A 9,964-nucleotide genomic window follows, 5' to 3' on the forward strand; every position below is an offset into this window, starting at 1 on the left:
TCTGTTATCAGAGAAAAACTCTGCCATGGGTCCCCAATGACCATAAAGAAAGTCTAACCAGGCAGTCAACAGCACCACAGGAAACCATGCCCTCACCCTTCCTTTTTACTATGTACTCCTCTGACGTCTGCAGTAATACTTGAAGGAAGCACAAGAACATATGCACAGGGAGCTATTGGACAGCTTTGTGGCATGGTGTGAAAACCAATATCTCTTCCTTATTGGGAATAAATATACAGAGATGTCTGTGTATATTTATATTTCCTGTATAGGAACATAGATAGTTAGGCTCAGACTAATGGTTTATAAATAATAGGGACTGAGACTGAAAATAATTGGTAGTCATAATAAGTTAATATTGATGAAGCAATTTGTTCGTAATTAGTTTCTCATTACATTCTATGTGAAAAAAAGAAATACATTTTTGTTCCTATTTGGAGGATTTGTGCAGCTGAGGGATCTGTGTATTTACACAGCTGGGTATTTCTTATCCCAGCTAAAGGGAAATATATGGAAAACTATAGGATGAATTAAGCTTTTTGGCTCTGTTACCGGTACATGTATGTGGTAGATAATAAAATGTGGAAGCAGAAACAGCTGACGATAAAGAACAAGAACAGTGGGCAAGTTGAAATAAATGAAGTGTGACTGGTAGGAGTGTGACATTGTGGCACAGTAACCAATCACATCTGACATCTCTCCCATATACTAGATACAAATTGAAATAGGAGCAATTTATTTTTTCCCTGAAACACCCCACTGGAATTTGCTATAGCCTCTACACACTTGTGTAAGCTCAGGGATTGAAATGTTAAAAACTGATTTTCATCTAAATGGTGTGACCAGCACAAAGCTACCTGTGTAAGACATTTGTCCCGATTAATAAAAATTAAAATAAGGGTTCCTACTTCGCTGCCTGCATTTTCACCTGATTGGCTGATTAAAACATTTTAAATAAAAATGACATAAAATTGATATAATCTGTCCTTGTGAAATAGATGAAGGACACAAAACAATGAATGCACCCAATCTCCAAATCTGAGGACATAAAATAAGGATCTATAAAAATACATATATATATATTAAACTCCTCCTCACCCATCATGGGCTGTCTCTCTTGTTCCTGCAAGCTTGGGTCCTCTACCAGAGGCCTAACAGCCTTTATCTTTGCTGTACCTAGAACTGCACTTTTCTTTATTAAAATGTCTGATGTATTTCAAGGGATCTGCTGTAGCCACTCCTCCCATTTGGGAGTTACTGCCCAGAGCACCCCATCGACCACGGGCATCACTGATCCCTTGACCTTCCAGTTCTTCTTCAGCAAAATTATAAACGGAACCCTAAAATAACACATCCTAGATCTGAATCAATTCAATATTCTTATTGAATACTTTGTTCTGTAAGAATTTGAATGTGTTGATGACAAATTCACATAAAAAAATCATCACTGTAAATCTAAATTATTAACCAATGGAGGCACGCACAGAATTGAAGTTGGAAAACACACTACAGGCTGATCCAACTTTTATGTAATGTCCTTAAAACAAGTCAAAATGAGGCTCAGTATTATATGTGGCCTCCATGTACCTGTATGATCTCCCTATAATGCCTGGGCATGTTCCTAAAGAGGTGGTGGATGGTCTCCCGGGTGATATCTTACCAGACCTGGACTTAAGCATACACCAACTCCTTGACAGTCTATAGTGCAACCTGACGGTAGTGGACAGATCAAGACATGTTGTCCCAGGTGTGCTCAATCAGATTCAGATGTGGGGAACGGGCGGGCCAGTCCATACCTTCAATTCCTTTCTATTGCAGGAACTGCTGACACACTTAAGCCAAATGAGGTCTAGCATTGTCCTGCATTAGGAGGAACCCAGGGCCAACCTCACCAGCATATTGTCTTTCAATGGGTCTGAAGATCTCTTCTGGGTATCTATGGCAGTGATGCTACCTATGGCGAGCACAAGGTGAGCTGCATGGCCCTCCAAATATATGCATGCCATTACCAAAACCGGTCATGTTGAAGGATGTTCCAGGCAGCAGATCGCTCTCCATGGCATCTCTAAACTCTTTCACATCTGTCACATGGATTTTATTCAGACCAAGGGCAAAGACTAGTATATCACTACAAGAAGCATCTTAAAAAGTTATTTCAGGCAAAGAGTGAATCACTTTAACTATTGGGGAGTCCTTACAAGGTTTTTCTTGTTTAAAATGTTATTTCTTTAAACAAATGCTGTTAAAGCAGAATAGGCAGGTTTATTTTCAATGAAAGCATTGATATCAGAACTTGGGTTTTATACCTTTACATTTTGTTTATAAGAAACAGACTAATCACTATACTTGTCATGATTTAATTAAAGGTCTGACTAAAAATACAGAAGTTCAGACAGAGAGACACAGATGAAAAGTTCACAGGTTTTATTGAAGAGGTTAAGCACGGTGCAGTGTTGCTCTGAACTCTGCTCTGCCGGAACTGGAAGGTGAGGGGAAGACAGACTATTAGTTCAGGCTCAGTGGGAAATTTAATTCGTTGATTTGAAGAAGAGGATCTGGTTGTTGACTCACGTTTCCAGAGAAGTAAAGGAAGTTTGACTCCAATCTGTGTGTTGTTTTCCAGAAATTGTCAGATTTGGTGGAGGGCGGAACAGGGTTTACCCAGAACTCGGACGGTGTAGGTGAGCGGAGACGCTGATTGCCACTCAGATTTCCTGCTGTACTTGAACTGGTCGTAGTGAAGATGATTCCCTTGCTCAGAGAGTAATTTCAACTTCCTCTCAAGGAGACTGGATCCAAACCTCCTGTTGGAATCCCCGGCTCAGTTAACGACTCAGTTGATCCCTCCTGGGAGTGGAGGTCCGAAAAGGTCAAGTTTGCAGGATGACTTCCTGCCGAGAGGCAAAGACAAAAAAAACAAAGTCAAAACTCAGGTAGACAAGAACTCAGTCTCACTCAGCAAAAACTCAGCTTGGCTAGAGTACCAAAAACAGGCAAACACTCTGACGTCGAGGTAGTGGCAATCAGCAGCTTAAGAGCACTCCGTTAACGAGGTAACCGTCAGCAGGTGTGTGAGGAGGCGGACCAGAACCAGGCGCCTCCTGTTGGTGGAAGGGAGACAACACAAAAACAAACACACAGACTGGAGCCTTGACAATACTACAAACCCAGTTTTAGTGTATACCTACAAACAGCTGGATATAATTTAACAAGGCTAAATCAACGTATGTGAAGCCATCTACAAGAGGAGACATGGCACATTGTACCCTCTAAGGAAGCTTAGGTTCTTTAGGGTTTGCATATAGATGCTACATGTATCTTTTTTAAGTTTGTTTGGGAGAGTCTGATCTCTTCTTCCATCCTCTGCTTGGGGTAACAGCGTTAGAGCTAATGAGTTAAAAAGCTCAACAAGCTAATTAAGAAGACAAGCTCTGTTCTAGGAATGCCTCTAGAAGAAGATTTCTTGATTAAGTGAAGAAAGTTATAGACAACAGTGAGCATGCTCTTCAGAAGAATTTTAAACAACAACAGAGTGTCTTCTCTGGCTTCTCCAGATCCAGTGCAAGACAGACTGCTACAGGAGATCCTTCCTGCTTACAGCTATCAACACCTACAACACCTTTTATATATATATATATATATATATATATATATATATATATATAATGTATGAGTTACAGGCAACATTTAATTTCCCTTTGGGATTAATGAAGTATTTGTAAATTGAACAATTTTTACACATGTCTCCAGAAACTAGAAGATCTTAGCTTTCAAATGAGATAAATACAAGCATGTGGAGTTCATAATATTATCTGGCTGGCCAATAGCATTTGGGTATGTAATACATTTGTGCAAGCTATAAGAAGGTGGGAGCTAAACGTCTGTAGAACATTATTATTGTCTACATAATTTTTCTTCCATTTCGCTTGAAAAAAAAAAAACTCTTCTCCACTGTACTCCTTCACCCTTGGTGAGAGCCACTTCAAATCCCTGTTTGGTTTTCTTGAATCAAAAATACACAAAAGTTCAGAATTTTCAGCCCCTGCAAATTTCCCTTTGTAATCTTTGCAGGTGCAGCTGCAATGTCCATGCACTGTAATCAGCAAAACAGTGCCTTTCGCCACATTCACATCTTTTGCAATGCTTTAACTTGCAACCCTGCAGAGTTTCCTCGGCGTAGGGATATCATGTAAATAGTTTGGGCACGAAAATTGTACATTGCCAAGGCTTAAAGAATTAAAGAATACCATATAATTAGAAAAAAATGCTGTACATTTTTGACGGTAATATCAAAAAGTTTGAGAGACGTTTAACCACCTTGGATCAGCAAACATGTTTTTTCTTCATTTTTAAAGGTTAACAACTGAAGAATTGTATTCAAATGAACCGTCCTACCAGCTCCTATATTTTCATGGATGAACTCCCCAGTGTCTTTTATTCTAGGATGTAGATGTAGTAGATGGAATAAGGATTGAGGTTCGGAAGGAAAGGTGGCAAGAAGGAACCGGAGGTAAAATGAAACCCAGGTTCTGAAAAAAGACGAGAGCCCAGAGAAGCACAGAGGATTCTTTTTGTCCTCCTTGCTTCTGTCCCATAACACCTGTTCACAAGAGGAAGAGGTGATGTCAGGCACTTTACACTTTAGTACAATGGTGGCTGGAAGAAAGCAACAGGTCACAGAGAGAGAGGTATGGAAAGAAGGGGGAAACGGGGGGAGAAGCAGGGTTTGTTAAGAACCCTGAAGAAGCTCTGTGTTGTATTTACCATGGATACTATGTTTTGGCCCCTTTGGCTGAAGCACAATAACACTTGTGGCTTCAAGTTCCTGTTGCCCCCCTAATCTCTCTATTCCTCCTTTAATTTCAGCACCAGCCTCACTCTCATACATCATATGGCTGAACCTCAAAGACATGAATTTCCCATCTATTGGGTCTTCTCTGTAATTACCCTTTAAGGGGGAGTAAAGTGAAGAGTGGGTGGGTGAAGAGGGTGAGACATATTAAAAGTGCCTAAAAAAGAAAATACTCAACATTCTTCTATCACTCTTCATCAATGCAATAAAAGAATAAAGAGGGGGGAGGGGGGTTAATGAGGGTACATAAAAACAGGGGGAGCTCCAGGAGAGTCTGTCCCCGGAGGGCATTCGAATAAATTAATCACTACGATTGGCTTTCTCTGTTTTGTTTTTTTCTCTCCTCATCTTCTTTCCTCTTCTGGAATGCTGTCGCCTAATTGGACCCTGCCTTGGCGTGAAGCTCTGATTGGCTAAGAGGTAATGTGAGAACCTGAAGACCCCGACCAACGAAGCTGACAGGGGCTCAAAGGCCAGTTTCTCTCCCCTGGTTTGAATGGAGAGACCTGGGGAGGTGGTGCAAGCGGAGAGGGGTGGGGGCACTATTATACAGCCACTAATAGAGCGGTGGATTTGGAGAGGGATAATTAAGACCAATGGATAGTGGGGGGGTAAGTAGAAGAGAGCGTGTGTGTGTTTTTACGCATGCATGCACACATGTTGGAAAAGTGCGGGGAAGGGAAGGGGAGAAAGGGAGGAGGGTTACCCCACAAACAAAAGCGGGGATGTGTGCGCCGCCACCCCCCTTGCCCAACCCGCCTGCAGTGGGCTCCCAATAGTCAGACATCTGCCTCATTATAGCCTGCACTTCACTGCATGCTGCTCATTGTTTGCACCCTTTTTATTTGTGCACACTGGTCCCCAGCAGACAGAAATAGTTGCGCAGCTACAAGCTCCTCTAACACAGAGACTGGTGGCCTGAAGGAAGTGTTTTGTTTTGAAAACACCTACTGCTGGGGGGGAGATAGTGATACCCTTAAGGCAAAGTTTTGAAATCAATCTGCTTGTTTTTGAGTATGTTTTTCTTACTTTAGCAATTTGCAAAACAAATAGGAATCAATGATTAATTTACTGAAATCTATCAAGTTTTTTTTTTTTTTTTGCAAAATGTTGATCATGTCATAAATGAATTATATCCCTGGAGGTCCATGTTAGACATAAACCCAGATTTAGTTTTTCTCTCACTATGCAGGTCTATCATGCAGTGCATCATGAGCTGAAACAAATATTTAAAGTTATTTTAAACATCAGGCCTTTTTAGCTTTCAGGACCTGCATTTATACCTGAGGATTGAAATACAAAGATATCGGTATGATCTACCCAGTACTTGAGTTGAGGGGGGAATTAGGGGTGATGGCATCCCCCTTCTTAAAAAAAATCTTAAAAATCATCCCGCTTCTTGAATGACCACCCCCCCATACCATCCCCTGTGACATTTTATTACTGTGTGTAAACTTTCTACTATATATTAACAGTAATAGCAATAATATTGCCCTTTCAGCATTTGATGGTAAATGGTAAATGGCCTGTAGTTATATAGTGCTTTTTCAAGTCAGGAGACATGACCAAAGTGCTTTACACTACATTCAGTCATTCACGCACACACTGATGGTGGCAAGCTACATTGTAGCCACAGCTGCCCTGGGGCCCACCGACAGAAGCAAGGCTTCTGTCGGTGGGCCCCAGGGCAGCTGTGGGCCCACCGATACAAGGACACTGAAGGTCGGAGCTGGGGCTTGAACCATCTATCGTTTGATTTCAGGGCAAACTCCTACATCCGACGCCACTGTCGCCCTCTGGGCTGTGGGTTTACGAGTAGCCTGAGCAAAATTAATCAAATCAAAGAAGACTATGAAGCTGATCCCAGTGGGACATTTGTCCTCTGCATTTGTCCCTAACTACGTAGGGGCATTGATAGCCATGCCAGTTCAGGGACTGACTGCAGTTCTACTGTAAGGTGCCTTGGTCAAGATCAATGACCAGCGAACCTGATATGTAACAACGACCCCACGTTGCTTTAGGATAATAGACAATATTAGTTAGGCTATGCCAGACATGGGCAATGTGGAGTCAACAAGTCATCTCCATGTCATGTATTTAATCTACCCAGCCAATTAACCAGGTGAGTCCAATCTGCACAGGTTAATTCACGGTGAAGATTGGACTCACCTGCTTCAGTGGCTGGGTAGAACAAATACATGACATGGAGATGACTTGTTGACTCCACATTGCCCATGTCTGGGCTATGCATGCTTCCAAAAAAAATAAAAAATCCACCACCCCCCTTCTTATTTTTTTTTTTACAACTGGACTACTGGATTTACCACTTGCTTGTCCTCTTAAACTTTTTCACATTTTGATACAGCTTGAAACAACCTTGAAAAATGCAGGGAAAAGTAAAGGGATATACCTTTCTTTTAAAACCATTCTATTTTTCTTCCACAAAATACAATCTAGTTTAGTCAAAAGCTTTGAAAACTCACAATTGAAGCTCACCTTTGTGTAATTTAATCTAAACAGAAAACAAGGTGTTTGGCAAAGGCCTCAGATATTGGTAACACAACCTTAAATAAAAACATAAAAAGCTTTGTAAAGTTCAAAGATTACAGCAGAAAAACCAGAGATAAAGCAGCCATTTTAGTCTGTCATCTGAATTTACTACCTTGTTGTTGACCTATAATGACCTGCCTGGCAGGCAGAGAATAAATTAAAGATTTCAGTTCATTTTATAGCACCAATTCACAACACATGTCAACCTATTTCACTTTACAGAGACAATTCATTCAGATCATCCAGTCAGATTGGCAAAAAGTTTTCAAAGAAAAACCAGGTGGGTGCATTGAGTCTGTCACGTTGAAGGATGGGCTCCTCCTGGATGAGCATGTGGCGATACTATTCACTTGCATTATGTTGTTTACTCTGCAGCAATCCCTCACATTAAACATGCATGCAGTGGCAGGAGTGAAGAAAAACTGCCTTTTTTAACAGGAAGAAACCTCCAGCAAAACCAGACTCAATGACTCAACCAACTTTCTATGTTAGAAAAGATAACCGTAAACTGGCTCTATGGGTGGCTCTTTCTTGGAGAAAACAGTTAATGAGAAAAGCTCTGAGTAAGTTTTCATGCCAAAGGGACTAAAGAGAGCATATACAGTAGTCTGTGGCTGTGTCTAGGAGAGGAAAAGGGATTAAGCAATAAAAAAAAAAAAAAAACCCAGCTTCATCACCTATAATGGAAGCTGTTGATGGCAGCAGCCCAGCTGAGGTCTTTCTCCAGGATGGTCTCTCACCCAAAAAACAAGTCCAGATGAAGCTACTAGGATGAGAAACGGAGATAACATAAAGTTAGCGATTGAAATGATAAATACTGCAGAATTAGAGAATGTAAATGGAATTAAGCAGAATGATGAAAGTGGTCATTGTGTTATCCTGCAGCCCAAGCCTATAGCAGCATAACTACAGAGATAGCTCAGTTTAACCTGATCCACTCTAACTATAAGCTTTATCAAAAGTTGTTAGCCTTGCCTTAAAAGTAGATAGGGCATTTGCCTCACAGACTTAAACTGGTTATTTATTCCACAGGAAATACCATACACTGGTGGATTACCTTTTGGATGTTGTGTTCTACCTCCTTTGATAGCCATTTCGTCAAAAGCAATATCAAAATTCTATAGATAAGATACTCACTATATTTTCTTCAGAGAAATATTGATACTTAAGAGGCAATGATTGGCGATTAGCTTATTGTATTAATCTATATTCAAGGTCTGCATCGGGTTGTAATGAAAAATGTTGATTGAATGCTAAATTATCTCTTGAATTTTTAAACAACTCTTGGACTTATCAAGAAGCTGAACTGATACAATTTCAGAAATGAAAATAGTAATAATTTCATTATTAAAAGTTATTACATGTGCTGATGGTGTATTCCATGGGTCCTGCCACTGTAGTTTGCTGCAGCTCAATGGGAAAAGCAATAAGTCACCAATGATGGTTTAACTTTTATTTCTCCTGTTATGCCAGTGAAAAACTGCTTAGCAACATATGTGCAATCACTACAAGTATACGAATGTTATAAAAAAGCTTCAAACTGTCATAACTTCTATATACTGATTTATTCTGGCTCCAACTTTGTTGGATTTCTAATCTATGTATATTTTATTAGTTTGTTGTGCAGGACAATGCAGGATATGTAGTGAAAGGGATTAATAGCTTAGTCTAAACCTTCATTTTCATAACGAGGTTTGACAAGATAATCTGCCTGACTCTTGCTCATTCTTAAAACTAATTACATTTTCAGCTTTGCTGTTCAATGTGTTGATGTATTTAGTAAATTAATGACTGTAGAGGACCAACAGAAGGGTGGTGAGGTGAACATGAGGAAAACATCTTTATAACAACAGTTTTTTTTAATAAAGCTGTTTGCAGGACTTTGCATTAAAACAAAATGCACCTCCCTTTAGATATGGCATGTTTAAAAATTCCACAAGCTATTTTTCTTTCCTTTGTTTTGCCTTTTGACTGTAAACTGTTATTTGACTATGATGAATATCTACTCATAAAAAAATCTCATAACATGGGGTAGGTTATTTGGTCATTTGCATTTTCTGTGTTTTTCCTTCTCACTAGTTATACCTTTTCAATAACTTTCCTTTAGGATTATTTAAAAATTTCTAAGCCATTTTGTCCTTTATTTAGTGATAATGTAAAGCATTTGTACAGATTACAAAAGCGAATTATAATAGCCACCTTTCAACAGGCACCTTTGTAATTATCAGTTCTAATAACCTTCCACTTAAAAGCCGGGAATGAAGGATGATTATCAAGTACCATCGAGGCATAGTTTCCAGATCTACTGTAGCACCAGCCATTGCCTCTTAAAATGAACACTGAAGAGACAGGTAATAAGCCCAACCCTACCAGATAGCCACATTACTCGGCATTATTTAGCCATTTCTACCATTTTTTTCAAATAGAATAAACAAATACTAAGAGAAAAACAGACTTTAGTTTGTTGAGCCCTGACCTGCCCCGTACACACACCACAAAAATAACAGGGGCAGGCTAACAAATCCTTTGAGTGATAGGCAAGGCAAGGCAAGGCAAGGCAAG

Source organism: Cyprinodon variegatus, unplaced genomic scaffold (assembly GCF_000732505.1).
Source record: "Cyprinodon variegatus isolate N-32 unplaced genomic scaffold, C_variegatus-1.0 Scaffold173, whole genome shotgun sequence".
Taxonomy (NCBI): domain Eukaryota; kingdom Metazoa; phylum Chordata; class Actinopteri; order Cyprinodontiformes; family Cyprinodontidae; genus Cyprinodon; species Cyprinodon variegatus.